At 44.1% G+C, this 17,816-nt stretch overlaps 1 protein-coding gene across 5 annotated transcripts in view; it reads right to left on the bottom strand.

Moving 5' to 3' along the window:
* LOC137347339 (tumor necrosis factor alpha-induced protein 3-like) overlaps positions 1–17,816 on the bottom strand; it is a 145,796-nt gene that overhangs the window by 71,838 nt on the left and 56,142 nt on the right. The window contains exon 1 of one of the 5 annotated variants that reach the window (XM_068011789.1): positions 17,664–17,732. The exons of 3 other annotated variants lie outside the window; for them this stretch is intronic. The gene's annotated coding sequence lies outside the window, so the exon portion shown is untranslated. Of the gene's footprint in view, positions 1–2,642; positions 2,723–17,663; positions 17,733–17,816 lie in introns of those variants that run through there. One more of the 5 variants, XM_068011787.1, reaches the window with a different exon arrangement.

The raw sequence follows: 17,816 nt of genomic DNA, 5'->3' as shown, positions 1-17,816 counted from the left end.
GGTCAATTTATCTATCAACCTGCATATCTTTGGCTGTGGGAGGAAACTGGAGCAGCCGGCGGAAACCCACGCAGAAACAGGGAGAACTTGCAAACTCCGCACAGGCAGTACTCAGAACTGAACCCGGGTTGCTGGAGCTGTGAGGCTGCGGTGCTAACCATTGCGCCACTGTGCCTCTGACTGATGGGTGTACTCTGGCTGATGAGTATACTCTGACTGATGGGTATACTCTGGCTGATGGTTATACTCTGACTGATGGGTATACTCTGACTGATGAGTATACTCTGACTGATGGGTATACTCTGGCTGATGAGTATACTCTGACTGATGGGTATACTCTGACTGATGGGTATACTCTGGCTGATGAGTATACTGTGACTGATGGGTATACTCTGGCTGATGAGTATACTCTGACTGATGGGTATACTCTGACTGATGGGTATACTCTGACTGATGAGTATACTCTGACTGATGGGTATACTCTGGCTGATGAGTATACTCTGACTGATGGGTATACTCTGACTGATGGGTATACTCTGGCTGATGAGTATACTGTGACTGATGGGTGTACTCTGGCTGATGAGTATACTCTGACTGATGGGTATACTCTGGCTGATGGGTATACTCTGACTGATGGGTGTACTCTGGCTGATGAGTATACTCTGACTGATGGGTATACTCTGACTGATGGGTATACTCTGGCTGATGGGTATACTCTGACTGATGAGTATACTCTGGCTGATGAGTATACTCTGACTGATGGGTATACTCTGACTGATGAGTATACTCTGACTGATGGGTATACTCTGACTGATGGGTATACTCTGGCTGATGGGTATACTCTGGCTGATGAGTATACTCTGACTGATGGGTGTACTCTGGCTGATGAGTATACTCTGACTGATGGGTATACTCTGGCTGATGGGTATACTCTGACTGATGGGTATACTCTGGCTGATGAGTATACTCTGACTGATGGGTATACTCTGACTGATGGGTATACTCTGGCTGATGGGTATACTCTGGCTGATGAGTATACTCTGACTGATGGGTGTACTCTGGCTGATGAGTATACTCTGACTGATGGGTATACTCTGACTGATGGGTATACTCTGACTGATGGGTATACTCTGGCTGATGGGTATACTCTGACTGATGGGTATACTCTGACTGATGGGTATACTCTGACTGATGAGTATACTCTGACTGATGGGTATACTCTGGCTGATGAGTATACTCTGACTGATGGGTATACTCTGACTGATGGGTATACTCTGGCTGATGAGTATACTGTGACTGATGGGTGTACTCTGGCTGATGAGTATACTCTGACTGATGGGTATACTCTGGCTGATGAGTATACTCTGACTGATGGGTGTACTCTGGCTGATGAGTATACTCTGACTGATGGGTATACTCTGGCTGATGGGTATACTCTGACTGATGGGTATACTCTGGCTGATGGGTGTACTCTGACTGATGAGTATACTCTGACTGATGGGTATACTCTGACTGATGAGTATACTCTGACTGATGAGTATACTCTGACTGATGGTTATACTCTGACTGATGAGTATACTCTGACTGATGGGTATACTCTGACTGATGGGTATACTCTCCCTGTCGGAATTCCAGCAATGCCAGGCACCTCACCACAAATTGGAAGCCAGTTCCAGCAGATCAGAGCAAAACATTGACAGGAACATTTCAACATCTTAATTGAAGGAAGCAGGCAGAGCTAAAAACCCTGGGCAAATAATTTAAAGATTCCCAAGAATCTAACAACCGCATCCATATTGCGGATATCATAAAATTCAACTAAAGTCACTGTAACTCCACAAAATATTAATGATATAAATAGAGCCCCGAGTTCTCCCTGTCTGTTTCTCTTCCCCTCTCTATTTTTCCCCTTTCTCTCTTTCTTTCCCCTCTCTCTTCCTTCATCTCTATCACTTTTCCTCTCTCTTCTCTCTTGCCCTCTCTATCTCGCCCTCCCTCTTTCCCCTTTCCTCTCTCTCTTTCATCCCTCTCTCTCTTCCTCTTCTCTTTCTCTTTCATTCTCTCTTGCTTCTCCTTCTCACTCTGTCTTTTTCTCTCTCTTTCCCCATCTCGCTCTTCTCCTTCTATTTCCCTGTCGTTTTCCCCTTCCCTCTCCCTTCCCCTCTTTTTCTCTATTTCTTTCTCTCTTCTCACTTTCTTTCTCCATCTCTCTCTCTCTTCTCCCTCTCTCTCTTTCTCTACCTCTTTCCCTCTCTCCTCTTTCCCTCTTTCTCTTCTCCCTCTCTATTCTCTCCCTCCCTCTCTCTTTATTTGGCTCTCTTCCTCATCACTCCCTCTTTCCCTCTCTCTCATTTCACCTCTCTTTCCCCCTCTCCTTCCCCTTCTCTTTCTTTACCTCTCTCCTCATTCTCTCTCTATCCCTCCCACTCTTCCTCTCTCTCTTGCCCTTTCTCTCTTCCTTCTCCCTCTTTTCCACTTCCTTTCTATTTCTCCACCTCTTCCCCTCTTGTCTCTTCCTCATCTCTCCCCCTCTATTTCTCTCTTTGTCTGTTTCCCTCTCTTTCTCTCTCCCTCCCTGCCCTCTTCCCCTCTCTTTTCATTCTCTCTCTCTGTCTCCCCCCATTTCTTTCTTTCTTTCTTACCTCAATTGACATTTTCTTTTTGAAGAAACTGGAAATCCCCACGCCTCAGGTCGGAGATTGATCTGCAAGGCGCATGCTCTGTAACAAGCTGGGGTTTTCCGTCCAAACATAATCTAAAAAAAACCCTCCACTAACTGATGAACTTTCATTTAAAGAAAGATTGGCGGCGCCTTAACTGCCAGATATTTTAGGTACAGCATTGTTTTATGAGTGATTTTAATGTTACCAGCATAATATTGGTCAAATAACTCAGTGCTGATGTTTCCCAATATTGTTCATCAGCAGTTACATCAGATAAATTGTGACCCAGTTTTCTGTTCAAACCCCGGTGTTCTGTTTACCTGGCCGGTACTGAACGGGTAAACAATCATCATTTGATTTGGCCATGTTTTGTGCTAACTGCAGCAATGAATTGTGCAGCTGTCTCATTTCTATTTAAGGTTATGTTTAAGTGCCGGTGCGAGGAAAGAAAGTGCTGCAAGAAACATCTGGAATTAAAAGCTATCATCGATTGTTGTAAAAACCCATCTGGGAAGGAAATCTGCCGTCCTGACCTGGTCTGGCCGATATGTGACTCCAGACCACAGCAATGTGCTTGACTCTTAAATACCCTCTGAAATGGCCTAGCAAGCCACTCAGTTCAAGGGCAATTTGGGATGGGCAATAAATGCTGCCCTTGGCAGCGACACCCACATCCCATGGAAGAATTTTAAAAAAACATGAATGACCAGAAAGTTATCAGCCTGGTCGGCCCTGAATGATGAGCAGAGACACAATCATCACTCCCAAGGGAAACTTCTCACTTCAAACAACACAAGCCCTTTCCTGTCCTTCACAGACATCCTTATACACACATGGGACACTGGACAGGAATCGAAATTTTCGCTCATTTTCCCTTCCCTCAGTAATTTTAGCATCTTCAATGTTTTTGCACAACTGTTGCCCCTACTGAACGCTGCTGAATGAGCAGGGCATCAGTGTTTGAACCGGGTCCCTGTTGCCGTTATCTCTATAGAGACAATAAATTTAATCAGTTTGATATCTCCATGTCAAAGATAATCTTTTTGACAAAGCTGCCTCAGAGGGGACCGACTGGGGGTCATGAGATATCTCACAAGTTAGAGAAGGTAAATTTGAAACAACATGAAGGCGAATGAGCAGATTTGTGAAAGACACGTTCAGGGAGTATTTTATTAACAGGGGGATTAACAGCTGGAACTGATTGCTAGGAAATGTAGTTGAGGTCAAAGTAGAGAATTCATGTAAGTAAGAGCACAAGAACAATGTGAAAAAAACCACACAAGTATAAACTATGATGAGTTGTGAGTCAAAATCAATGTCAGATTTTTAAAACTCCGTCCCTCTGTTGAAAGCATAACTAGCTTGTAATGAAAGGATGAGAAAGAAGGCCAGATAATAGCACTGATGGGTAGACGGGTCTAAAGTAAATCTTGAGAAATACTGGATGAAACTGTAGATCAATGCAGAATGATGAGACAGTGTCAAACAGAAGATTATAAATCAATGCCTAAGAACATGAAATATTCTGGAACAAATTTAGAAAAGTCTGAGAGCACATCACAAAGCAAAGGAAGACTAGTAAAGGAGAAGGCAGAACAAGAAAAAAAATCAAAACTAGATACATAAAAAGGAAAATGGAGAAAAGCATAACAGGGAAAAATAACATTAAAAAATAATCAAATGAAAACGCTTAAACTAAAAAAAGTGAAAACAGCAAAGTGAAAAATGCAAAGTGAGAAATGGAGACAAAAGGCAAGTGAGTTGCAAAACAGATTTACAAAATACTTTAAATATGCAGAAAATTAAAAAGGACAGTCAAACGTGGATAAGATAGGCTTTATTCTCTCTAACATTCACAGAATCACAGAATAATACAGTGCAGACGAGGCCCTTCGGCCCATCGAGTCTGCACCGATGCATTAAAGACACCTGACCTGTCTACCTAATCCCATTTGCCAGCACTTGGCCCATAGCCTTGAATGTTATGATGTGCCAAGTGCTCATCCAGGTACGTTTTAAAGGATGTGAGGCAACCTGCATCTACCACCCTCCCAGGCAGGGTATTCCAGACCGTCACCACTCTCTGAGTAAACAAGTTCTTCCTCAAGTTCCCCTTAAACCTCCCACCCCTCACCTTAAACTTGTGACCCCTCGTAACTGACCCTTCAACTAAGGGGAACAGCTGCTCCCTATCCACCCTGTCCATGCCCCTCATAATCTTGTACACCTTGATCAGGTCACCCCTCAGTCTTCTCTGCTCCAGCGAAAACAACCCAAGCCTATCCAACCTCTTTTCAAAGCTTAAATGTTCCATCCCAGGCAACATCCTGGTGAATCGCCTCTGCACCCCCTCCAATGCAATCACATCCTTCCTATAATGTGGCGACCAGAATTGCACACAGTATTCCAGCTGTGGCCTTACCAAAGTTCTGTACAACTCCAACATGACATCCCTGCTTTTGTAATCTATGCCTCGATTGATAAAGGCAAGTGTCCCATATGCCTTTTTCACCATCCTATTAACCTGCCCTTCTGCCTTCAGAGATCTATGGATAAACACGCCAAGGTCCCTTTGTTCCTCGGAACTTCTCAGTGTCAGGCCACTCATTGAATACTTCCGTGTCACATTACTCCTTCCAAAGTGTATCACCTCACACTTTTCAGCATTAAATTCCATCTGCCACTTTTCTGCCCATTTGACCATCCCATCTATATCTTCCTGTAACCTAAGACACTCCACCTCACTGTTAACCACTCGGCCAACCTTTGTGTCATCTGCGAACTTACTGATCCTACCCCCCACATAGTCATCTATGTCGTTTATATAAATGACAAACAATAGGGGACCCAGCACAGATCCCTGTGGTACGCCACTGGACACTGGCTTCCAGTCACTAAAACAGCTGTCTGTCATCACTCTCTGTCTCCTACAGCTCAGCCAATTTTGAATCCACCTTATCAAGTTACCCTGTATCCCATGTGCATTTGCTTTCTTGATAAGTCTCCCATGTGGGACCTTGTCAAAGGCTTTGCTGAAATCCATGTAAACTACATCAACTGCACTACCCTCATCTACACACCTGGTCATATGCTCAAAAAATTCAATCAAATTTGTTAGGCATGACCTCCCTCTGACAAAGCCATGCTGACAATTCCCAATCAAATTTTGCCTCTCCAAGTGGAGATAGATTCTCTCCTTCAGAATTTTCTCCAATAGTTTCCCTACCACTGACGTGAGACTCACTGGTCTGTAGTTCCCTGGCGTATCTCGACAAACTTTCTTAAATAGTCGGACCACATTAGCTGTTCTCCAGTCCTCTGGCACCTCCCCTGCGGCCAGAGAGAAATTAAAAATTAGGGTCAGAGCCCCTGCAATCTCTACCCTCGCCTCCCACAGCATCCTGGGACACAAATCGTCTGGACCTGGAGATTTGTCCACTTTTGAGCCTTCCAAAACCTCCAATACCTTGTCACTCCCTATGACAATTTGCTCAAGAACCTCACCGTCTCTCTCTCTAAGTTCCATATCTACATCCTCATTCTCTTGGGTGAAGTATTCATTCAACACCCTACCAATGTCCTCTGGCTGTACCCACAAATTTCCCCCTTGGTCCCTAATGGGTCCTACTCTTTCCCTGGTTATCCTCTTCCCATTGATATACTTATAGAATATCTTGGGATTTTCCCTACGTTTACCAGCCAGAGCTTTCTCATATCCCCTCTTTGTTCTCCTAATTGCTTTCTTAAGCTCCATCCTACACTTTCTGTATTCCACTAATGCTTCCATTGATTTGCTCTCCTTGTATTTGCTAAAAGCCTCTCTTTTCCTTCTCATCATATCCTGAATGTTTCTGGTCATCCATGGTTCTCTGGGCTTGTTGCTCCTACCTATTACCCTAGAGGGAACATGTTGGGCCTGTACCCTCCCCATTTCCTTTTTCAATGCCCCCCACTGCTCTTCTGTTGATTTCCCGACAAGTAACTCTTTCCAGTCTACCTTGGCCAGATCCTGCCTTATTTTACTAAAATTCGCTCTCCCCCAATCCAAAACCTTTTTTTGCAACTTGTCTATTTCTTTCTCCATAACAAGCTTAAATTGTACCATGTTGTGGTCGCTATCACCAAAATGCACCCCCACCAACACATCAACCACCTGTCCGACTTCATTCCCCAGAATTAGGTCCAGCACTGCACCCTCCCTTGTTGGATCCTCTACATATTAAGCTAAAAAGTTCTCCTGTATACATTTTAAGAACTCCACTCCATCTAAGCCCTTAACACGATGACTATCCCAATTAATGTTGGGAAAGTTGAAATCACCTAATATAATTACCCTATTATTTTTACACACCTCTGTGAATTGCGCACATATTTGCTCCTCAATTTCCCGCTGACTATCTGGGGGTCTATAATAAACACCTAGCAATGTGGCTGTCCCTTTTTTATTCCTAAACTCTACCCATAAAGCTTCATCTGTTGCCCCCTCCAAGATATCATCTCTCCTTACTGCAGTAACTGACTCCTTAACTAATATTGCAATGCCCCCTCCTCTTTTACCCCCTCCTCTGTCTCGCCTGAAGATTCTATATCCCTGGATATTGAGCTGCCAATCCTGCTCCTCCCTCGACCATGTCTCCGTGATGGCTACTATATCACAATTCCACGTGTCAATCATTGCCCTTAACTCATCTGTTTTACCTGCAATACTCCTGGCATTAAAGTAGAGGCCTTCCATCCTGGTCTTACTCCCTTGAAACTTACTTCCGCATTAAGAACATTAAAATACTCACGTTCAGTTAAAGATTACTGTCAGGCAAGGCCCCCACCTGCCAAGACTGAGGCATTATTTTGCCACATGAACATTAAAACTTAAAGTTGTGGCTGGGAAGACAAGAGGCCCTATCACAAGGAATTGCCAGGCCCCTGACTGGAAAGACATTTGCATGCTAGCAGACAGTGTTGGAACAATGGACCCAGTCCTTGCTTCCCCAATACACAGAAGAAGGGGTCAGACCAGTTTAGCCACATGACTGGCTGGCTGTTGGTTTTTTGAATTTGAACTGGCCACAGAATTTTGAACTCAGAAAGCTGTTTGCTCCTGGACTGAGAACATCTTTCTGCTGTCTGATCTCATCTCACCTTCACCAGCTTCAGAAACCATTGAAGACATATGAACCCCAAGAGAGAAAAGTCTCCTACAGTGAACAAGGTTTAAGAGGAATACTGGGCCCCAACGAAAAGCAAGAATTACCTACAATCAAGGACCCTACAGCGAGCTTGAAGCACAGTAAAAAAAAACTCTTCAGAGAATGCCTCAACCTCTCCATTTTATTTTTCTTCTCTTTTCTGTCTCTATTTGCATGTGCATATTGTGTATGCATGCTAGTGTGGGGTGTGGCGTGTATCCGTAGGCGTTAACCGAATTAGAGTTTAAGTAAGTTCAATAAATTTCACTTTTCTCCTTTAAGCCTAAGAAAACCTGGTGTGCTCATTTCTTTGCCTTATAATTGGAAAGCTGTGAAAAAGGATTCACCAAAGGTGTAGCTCAAAACACAGTGGGCTGAATTTTACCAGCTGCTCGACGCCACGGGTCGCGGCACGGGGACCGGTAAAATCATGTGGGGAGAGGCTCGCCTCGACCTGCGACGTTGAGAAGGACCTGCCACATATTACCGGTGGTGGAGGGACCTCGGTGCAGCACCCCCCCCGTCACCAGGCGGCTGGCCCTTCATATACATATGCAAACTGTACCAAATGAGATGCAAATAAACTTACCTGCAGGCGGCGGCCGTCCCACACCCACATTACGGCTGCCGTTCCTGCTCCGCACACCTTCGGAACACCGCACCGAGCTCCGGGCAAGAACCTGGTGGGGAGGGGGGAGCAATAGAATTTTCAGAGCGGGGGGCTGGAGGAACGGGGTAAACAATCTTTACTGGCTAATGGGATGGTGGGAAGGGGTTGAGGGTTAAAGGGAACAAATTTTTGGGGGGAAAGTTCAGAATACTATTAAAGGTTTATTATGGGGGAAGAGTGTGATTAATGTTTAATTTACCTATGGTTGGGGGGGGGGGGTGTGGGTGGGAGAAGTGATTTATATCTGACATGACATTGTATTGTTACATTCCAGAGATCGGGACCTTTACATTTTATAGGTGGTGCTGGATGTTGTTGCCAGGGTTGCAGTGACTGCCCCTTCTGTCATCGGGGCGGCCGTTACGTCCCCTCTATTTAAATGAGCCCCTGCGCGTAATATCGCCGTTTTTAGAGTGCGCCGCCGCGAACTGTGGCACTTGGGGAATGAGCCCGGCCAGGTGGTTGACGTTTCAGTAGGGGACTACTTTGGGAATAGTGATCACAATTCCGTAAGTTTTAGAATACTCATGGACAAAGACGAGAGTGGTCCTAAAGGAAGAGTGCTAAATTGGGGGAAGGCCAACTATTCCAAAATTCGGCAGGAGCTGGGGAATGTAGATTGGGAGCAGCTGTTTGAAGGTAAATCCACATTTGATATGTGGGAGGCTTTTAAAGAGAGGTTGATTAGCGTGCAGGAGACATGTTCCTGTGAAAATGAGGGATAGAAATGGCAAGATTAGGGAACCATGGATGACAGGTGAAATTGTGAGACCAGCTAAGAGGAAAAAGGAAGCATACATAAGGTCTAGGCGGCTGAAGAAAGACGAAGCTTTGAAAGAATATCGGGATTGTAGGCGCAATCTGAAACGAGGAATTAAGAGCGCTAAAAGGGGTCATGAAATATCTTTAGCAAACAGGGTTAAGGAAAATCCCAAAGCCTTTTATTCATATATAAGGAGCAAGAGGGTAACTAGAGAAAGGATTGGCCCACTCAAGGACAAAGGAGGAAAGTTATGCGTGGAGTCAGAGAAAATGGGTGAGATTCTAAACGAGTACTTTGCATCGGTATTCACCGAGGAGAGGGACATGACGGATGTTGAGGTTAGGGACAGATGTTTGATTACTCTCGGTCAAGTCGACATAAGGAGGGAGGAAGTGTTGGGTATTCTAAAAGGCATTAAGGTGGACAAGTCCCCAAGTCCGGATGGGATCTATCCCAGGTTACTGAGGGAAGCGAGAGAGGAAATAGCTGGGGCCTTAACAGATATCTTTGCAACATCCTTAAACACGGGTGAGGTCCCGGAGGACGGGAGAATTGCTAATGTTGTCCCCTTGTTTAAGAAGGGTAGCAGGGATAATCCAGGTAATTATCGACCGGTGAGCCTGACATCAGTGGTAGGGAAGCTGCTGGAGAAGATACTGAGTGATAGGATCTATTCCCATTTGGAAGAAAATGGGCTCATCAGTGATAGGCAACATGGTTTTGTGCAGGGAAGGTCATGTCTTACCAACTTAATAGAATTCTTTGAGGAAGTGACAAAGTTGATTGATGAGGGAAGGGCTGTAGATGTCATCTACATGGACTTCAGTAAGGCGTTCGATAAGGTTCCCCATGTTAGGCTGATGGAGAAAGTGAAGGCGCATGGGGTCCAAGGTGTACTAGCTAGATGGATAAAGAACTGGCTGGGCAACAGGAGACAGAGAGTAGCAGTGGAAGGGAGTTTCTCAAAATGGAGACGTGTAACCAGTGGTGTTCCACAGGGATCCATGCTGGGACCACTGTTGTTTGTGAAATACATAAATGATTTGGAGGAAAGTATAGGTGGTCTGATTAGCAAGTTTGCAGACGACACTAAGATTGGTGGAGTAGCAGATAGTGAAGGGGACTGTCAGAGAATACAGCAGAATATAGATAGATTGGAGAGTTGGGCAGAGAAATGGCAGATGGAGTTCAATCAGGGCAAATGCGAGGTGATGCATTTTGGAAGATCCAATTCAAGAGTGAACTATACAATAAATGGAAAAGTCCTGGGGAAAATTGATGTCCAGAGAGATTTGGGTGTTCAGGTCCATTGTTCCCTGAAGGTGGCAACGCAGGTCAATAGAGTGTTCAAGAAGGCATACGGCATGCTTTCCTTCATCGGACGGGGTATTGAGTACAAGAGTTGGCAGGTCATGTTACAGTTGTATAGGACTTTGGTTCGGCCACATTTGGAATACTGCGTGCAGTTCTGGTCGCCACATTACCAAAAGGATGTGGATGCTTTGGAGAGGGTGCAGAGGAGGTTCACCAGGATGTTGCCTGGTATGGAGGGCGCTAGCTATGAAGAGAGGTTGACTAGATTAGGATTATTTTCATTAGAAAGACGGAGGTTGAGGGGGGCCCTGATTGAGGTGTACAAAATCATGAGAGGTATAGACAGGTTGGATAGCAAGAAGCTTTTTCCCAGAGTGGGGGATTCAATTACTAGGGGACACGAGTTCAAAGTGAAAGGGGAAAAGTTTAGGGGGGATATGCGTGGAAAGTTCTTTACGCAGAGGGTGGTGGGTGCCTGGAACGCTTTGCCAGCGGAGGTGGTAGACGCGGGCACGATAGCGTCTTTTAAGATGTATCTAGACAGATACATGAATGGGCAGGAAGTAAAGAGATACAGACCCTTAGAAAATAGGCGACAGGTTTAGATAGAGGATCTGGCTCGGCGTAGGCTTGGAGGGCTGAAGGGCCTGTTCCTGTGCTGTAATTTTCTTTGTTCTTTGTTCTTTGTACTTGTAAAATTCAGCCCAGTGTGTTTAAAATTAAACTCTGTTACAATAAGACCAGGTGAAGACAGTAAAAGACCCCGAGACACCTTTCTCACTTGGTCATAACAATTACGAAATATTACAAATCAACTTTTTAATGGAAGAAATATTAATACATTAATTGAGATTTGTTGTAAGGGTTTTGTGAGATTTCGGTTTAATTCGAATGACACGATAATTCCTCATCTCAGCCAGTAGATGACACCCTCAGACAGTGACTCATTGTTACTCTAAAGCTTTGGGATTGAAAGACCAAATTGCTTTGTCTCTACTTTGAGGATTTGAAAATGTGCAAAAAGCTAGGCAACAGCACACAAAAACTATTTTCCATTATTATCCATTCATATAAATACTAAAATAATACAAGTGACACAATGAACGGCACAATTATTCAATGCAGAATTGGCTGAAGTGTGAGCGGTCAAGAGACTCTGCAGAATCAAGAATCTTTGATCTTAGGACAGAAGATTCAAAAGAACGATCCTGTATCTCATTTCAAGTACCTAATCCAGTCACAGACCCAGAGAAGAACCTTACAGCATAGTACAATATGGAAGTTATGCCTTTCTTGTTGTCGAACCAGATCTTTGTGTAATGGTGTGATGAGGATGGCTTTGTGTCACTGACATAGTCACAGTCACTGCCTGTGGCCACCCAATGCTGCTTGTTAGCTAAAGAGTGTCCTTGTGGATGTGGCACAGCTCTCCATCCATCTCTCTACTGCTCAAAGCCTGTGCAGATATTCCTGTCTTGTTTTTTACCAACTGTTTGTAACAATGCCGACTTAAAAATATTGGTGGTAATTTGTGAGAAATCAGACTGTTCTGGTATGCCGTCTTTCATGGAATAAGAACATAAGAAATAGGAGCAGGAGTAGGCCATTCAGCCCCTCAAGCCTGCCCCACCATTCAATAAGATCATGGCTGATCTGTCCCAGGCCTCAACTCCTCTTTTGGGCCTGCTCCGCATAACCCTCGACTCCCCGAGATTTCAAAAATCTATCTGCCACCTCCTTAAATACATTGAGTGATCTAGCCTCCACAACTCTCTGAGGTAGAGAATTCCAGAGATTCACCACCCTCTGAGAGAAGAAATTCCTTCGCATCTCAGTTTTAAATGTGTGATCTCTTATTCTGTAACTATGTCCCCTAGTTTGCGATTCCCCCACCAGTGGCAACATATTCTCAACATCTACCCTGTCAAGCCCCCTTAGAATCTTATATGTTTCAATAAGATCACCTCTCATTCTTCTAAACTCATAGAAACGGAGAAAATAGGAGCAGGAGTAGGCCATTTGGCCCTTCGAGCCTGCTCCACCATTCATTATGATCGTGGCTGATCATCCAACTCAGTAACCTGTTCCTGCTTTTGCCCCATACCCTTTGATCCCTTTAGACCCAAGAGCTATATATAACTCCTTCTTGAAAACATACAATGTTTTGGCCTCAACTGCTTTCTGTGGTAGCGAATTCCACAGGCTCACCACTCTCTGGGTGAAGAAATTTCTCCTCATCTCAGTCCTGAAAGGTTTACCCTGTATTTTTAGACTATGACCCCTGGTTCTAGACTCCCCCACCATCGGCAACATCCTTCCTGCATCTACCCTGTGAAGTCCTATTAGAATTTTATAAGTTTCTATGAGATCCCCCCTCACTCTTCTGAACTCCAGCGAATATAATCCTAACCGACTCAATCTCTCCTCATATGTCAGTCCCGCCATCCCAGGAGTCAGTCTAGTAAACCTTCGCTGCACTTCCTCTACAGCAAGAACATCCTTCCTCAGATAAGGAGACCAAAACTGCACACAATATTCCAGGTGTGGCCTCACCAAGGCCCTGTATAATTGCAGCAAGACATCCCTGCTCCTGTACTCGAATCCTCTCGCTATGAAGGCCAACATACCATTTGCCTTTTTTACCGCCTGTTGCACCTGCAAGCTTACCTTCAGCGACTGGTGTACGAGAACACCCAGGTCTCGCTGCATATTCCCCTCTCTCAGTTTATAACCGTTCAGATAATAATCTGCCTTCCTGTTTTTGCTACCAAATTGGATAACCTCACATTTATCCACATTATACTGCATCTGCCATGCATTAGCCCACTCAGTCAACTTGTCCAAATCACCCTGAAGCCTCTCTGCATCCTCCCACCCAGTTTTGTGTCATCTGCAAATCTGGAGATGTTACATTTAGTTCCCTCATCTAAATCATTAATATATATTGTGAATAGCTGCGGTCCTAGCACCGATCCCTGCGGTACCCCACTAGTCTGCCATTTGGAAAAAGACCCATTTATCCCTACTCTTTGTTTCCTGTCCGCCAACCAATTTTCTATCCATCGCAATACACTACCCCCAATACCATTCGCTTTAATTTTACATGCTAATCTCTTATGTGGCACTTTGTCGAAAGCCTTCTGAAAGTCCAAATAAACCACATCCACTGGCTCCCCCTCATCAACTCTACTAGTTACATCCTCGAAGAATTCTAGTAGATTTGTCAAGCATGATTTCCCTTTTGTAAATCCATACTGACTCTGCCCGATTCTACCACTGTTCTCTGACTGCTCTGCTAAAAAATCTATGATAATGGACTCTAGAATTTTCCCCACTACCGACGTCAGGCTGACTGGTTTATAACTCCCTGCTTTCTCTCTACCTCCCTTTTTAAATAGTGGGGTTACATTAGCTACCCTCCAATCTGTAGGAACTCTTCCAGAGTCTATAGAATCTTGGAAGATGACCACCAATGCATCCACTATTTCTAGGGCCACTTGTTTAAGTACTCTGGGATGCATACGATCAGGCCCTGGGAATTTATTGGCCTTCAATCCCATCAATTTCCCCAACACCATTTCCCTACTAATACTGATTTCCTTCAGTTCCTCTCTCTCACTAAGCCCTGTGTTCCCCAACATTTCTGGTATGATATTTGTGTCCTCCTTTGTGAAGACAGAACCAAAGTATGCATTTAGTTGGTCAGCCATTTCTTTGTCCCCCATAATAAATTTCCCTGTTTCTGACTGTAAGTGAATAAAGGCCTAACCTGTTTAGCCATTCTTGATAAGACAACCCCTTCATCCCAGGAATCAGCCTAGTGAACCTTTTCTGAACTGCTTGCAATGCCAGTATATCCTTCTTTAAATACAGGGACCAAAACTGTACACAGTACTCCAGGTGTAGCCTCACCAAGACCCTGTACAGTTGTAACAAGACTTCCCTATTTTTAAACTCTAACCCCCTAGCAGTAAAGGCTAAAATTCCATTTGCCTTCCAAATTACTTGCTGCACCTGCATGCTAACTTTTTGTGTTTCATGTACAAGAACACCCAGATCCCTCTGTACTGCAGTATTTTGTAGTCTTTCTCCATCTAAATAATAATCTGCCTTTTTATTCTTCCTACCAAAGTGGATGACCTCACACTTTCCCACATTGAACTCCATCTGCCAAGTTTTTGCCCACTCACTTAACCCATCTATATCCCTTTGCAGATTCTTTGTGTCCTCATCACAACATGCCTTCTCACCTATTTTTGTATCGTCAGCAAATTTGGATACACTACACTCTGTCCCTTCCTCTAAGTCATTAATATAGACAGTAAATAGTTGAGGCCCTAGGACCGATCCTTGTGGCATCCCACTAGTTACGGCTTTCCAACCTGAAAAAGACCCATTGATCCTGACTCTCTGACTTCTGTGTGTTAGCCAATCTTCAATCCATGCCAACACATTACCCCCAATACCCTGAGTTCTTATTTTGTGCAATAACCTTTTATGTGGCACCTTATTGAACAGAGAAACATGGAAAATAGGAGCAGGAGTCTGCCATTCGGCCCTTCGGGTCTGCTCTACCATTCAAAATACATCATGGCTGATCGTCTAATTCAGTACCCTTTTCCTGCTTTTTCCCCATATCCCTTGATCCCTTTGGCATTAAGAAATATATCTATCTCCTTCTTGAATATATTTAATGACTTGGCCTCCACTGCCTTCTGCGGTAGAGAATTCCACAGGTTCACCACTCTCTGAGTGAAGAAATTTCTCCACATCTCGGTTCTAAATGGCATTCCCCGTATCCTGAGACTGTGCCCCTGGTTCTGGACTCCCCAGCCATCGGGAACATCCTCCCTGCATCTAAACTGTCTAGTCCTGCTGGAATTTTATAGGTTTCTATGAGATCTCCTCTCATTCTTCTAAACTCAAGTGAATATAGGCCAAGTTGACCCAATCTCTCCTCATACATCAATCCTGCCATCCCAGGAATCAGCCTAGTAAATCTTCTTTGCACTCCTTCTATGGCAAGAACATCCTTCCTCAGATAAGGAGACCAAAACTGCACACAATACTCCAGATGTGGTCTCACCAAGGCCCTGTATAACTGCGGTAAGACATCCCTGCTCCTGTACTTAAATCCTCTTGCAATGAAGGGCAACATACCATTCGCCTTCCTAATTGCTTGTTGCACCTGAATGCTTGCTTTCAGTGACTGGTGTACAAGGACACCCAGGTCTCGTTGCACCTCCCCCTTTCCCAATCTATCACCATTCAGATAATAATCTGCCTTTCTGTTTTTCAACCAAAGTGGATAACCTCACATTTATCCACATTATACTGCATCTGCCATGCAATTGCCCACTCACACAACTTGTCCAAATCCCATTGGAGCCTCTTTGCATCCTCCTCACAACTCACTTTCCTCCCATGCTTTGTGTCGTCTGCAAACTTGGAAATGTTATATTTAGTTCCCTCACCCAAGTCATTAATATATATTGTGAATAGCTGGGGCCCAAGCACTGATCCCTGTGGTACCCCACTAGTCACTGCCTGCCACTCAGAAAAAGACCTGTTTATTCCTACTCTCTGTTTCCTGTCTGTCAACCAATTCTCAATCCATGCCAGTATATTCCCCCCAATCCCATGTGCTTTAATTTTGCACATTAACCTCTTATGTGGGATCTTATCAAAAGCTTTCTGAAAATCCAAATACACCACATTCACTTGTTCTCCCTTATCTATTCTAATAGTTACATCCTCAAAAAACTCCAGTAGATTTGTTAAGCATGATTTCCCTTTCGTAAACCCATGCTGACTTTGTCCAATCCCGTTTATGCTTTCCAGGTGTTAGATTAGATTAGATTAGAGATACAGCACTGAAACAGGCCCTTCGGCCCACCGAGTCTGTGCCGACCATCAACCACCCATTTATACTAATCCTACACTAATCCCATATTCCTACCAAACATCCCCACCTGTCCCTATATTTCCCGACCACCTACCTATACTAGTGACAATTTATAATGGCCAATTTACCTACCAACCTGCAAGTCTTTGGCTTGTGGGAGGAAACCGGAGCACCCGGAGAAAACCCACGCAGACACAGGGAGAACTTGCAAACTCCACACAGGCAGTACCCAGAATCGAACCCGGGTCCCTGCAACTGTGAGGCTGCAGTGCTAACCACTGCGCCACTGTGCCGCCCATTCTGCTATCACATCCTTTATAATAAATTCTAGCATTTTCCCCACTACTGATGTAAGGCTAACTGGTCTGTAATTCCCTGTTTTTTCTTTCCCTCCTTTTTTAAATAGTAAGGTTACATTTGCCACCCTCCAATCTGTAGGAACTGCTCCAGAGTCTATAGAATTTTGGAAGATGATCACCAATGCATCCACTATTTCCAGGGCCACTTCCTTTAATACACTGGGGTGTAGATTATCAGGCCCTGGGGATTTGTCAGCATTTAACCCCATTAATTTCCCTAGCACTATTTTTTTACTAATACTGATTTTGTTCAGTTCCTCCCTCTCATTGGACCCTTGGTTCCCTAACATTTCTAGGAGGTTATTTGTGTCCTCCTTTGTGAAGACAGAACCAAAGTATGTGTTTAATTGTTCTGCCATTTCTTTGTTCCCCATTATAATTTCCCCTGTTTCTGACTGTAAGGGACCTACATTTGTCTTCACTAATCTTTTTCTCTTCATATATTTATAGAAGCTTTTACAGTCAGTTTTTATGTTCCCTGCAAGTTTACTCTCATACTCTATTTTCCCTGACTTAATCAATCTCTTTGTCCTCCTTTGCTGAATTCTAAATTGCTCCCAATCCTCTGACTTGCTGCTTTTTCTGGCAATTTTATATGCCTCCTCTTTGGATCTAATACTATCCCTAATTTTTTTTTGTAAGCCACGGTTGAGCCACCTTGCTGGTTTTATTTTTGTGCCAGTCAGGAATGAATAATTGTTGTAATTCATGCACACGTTCTTTTAATATTATCCATTGCCTATCCACCATCAACCCTTTTAGTAAAGTTCCCCAATCTATCATAGCCAACTCGCGTCTCATACCTTCATAGTTTCCTTTATTTAGATTCAGGAACCTAGTTTCGTATTCTACTATAATAAAAACAAGAAATGCTGGAACCACTCAGCAGGTCTGGCAGCATCTGTGGAAAGAGAAGCAGAGTTAACGTTTCGGGTCAGTGACCCTTCATCGGAACT

The sequence above is a fragment of the Heterodontus francisci genome, chromosome 31 (assembly GCF_036365525.1).
Source record: "Heterodontus francisci isolate sHetFra1 chromosome 31, sHetFra1.hap1, whole genome shotgun sequence".
Classification (NCBI taxonomy): domain Eukaryota; kingdom Metazoa; phylum Chordata; class Chondrichthyes; order Heterodontiformes; family Heterodontidae; genus Heterodontus; species Heterodontus francisci.
Note: the sequence above shows the minus strand (reverse complement) of the source record. Positions and strands in the feature narration are given on the sequence as shown.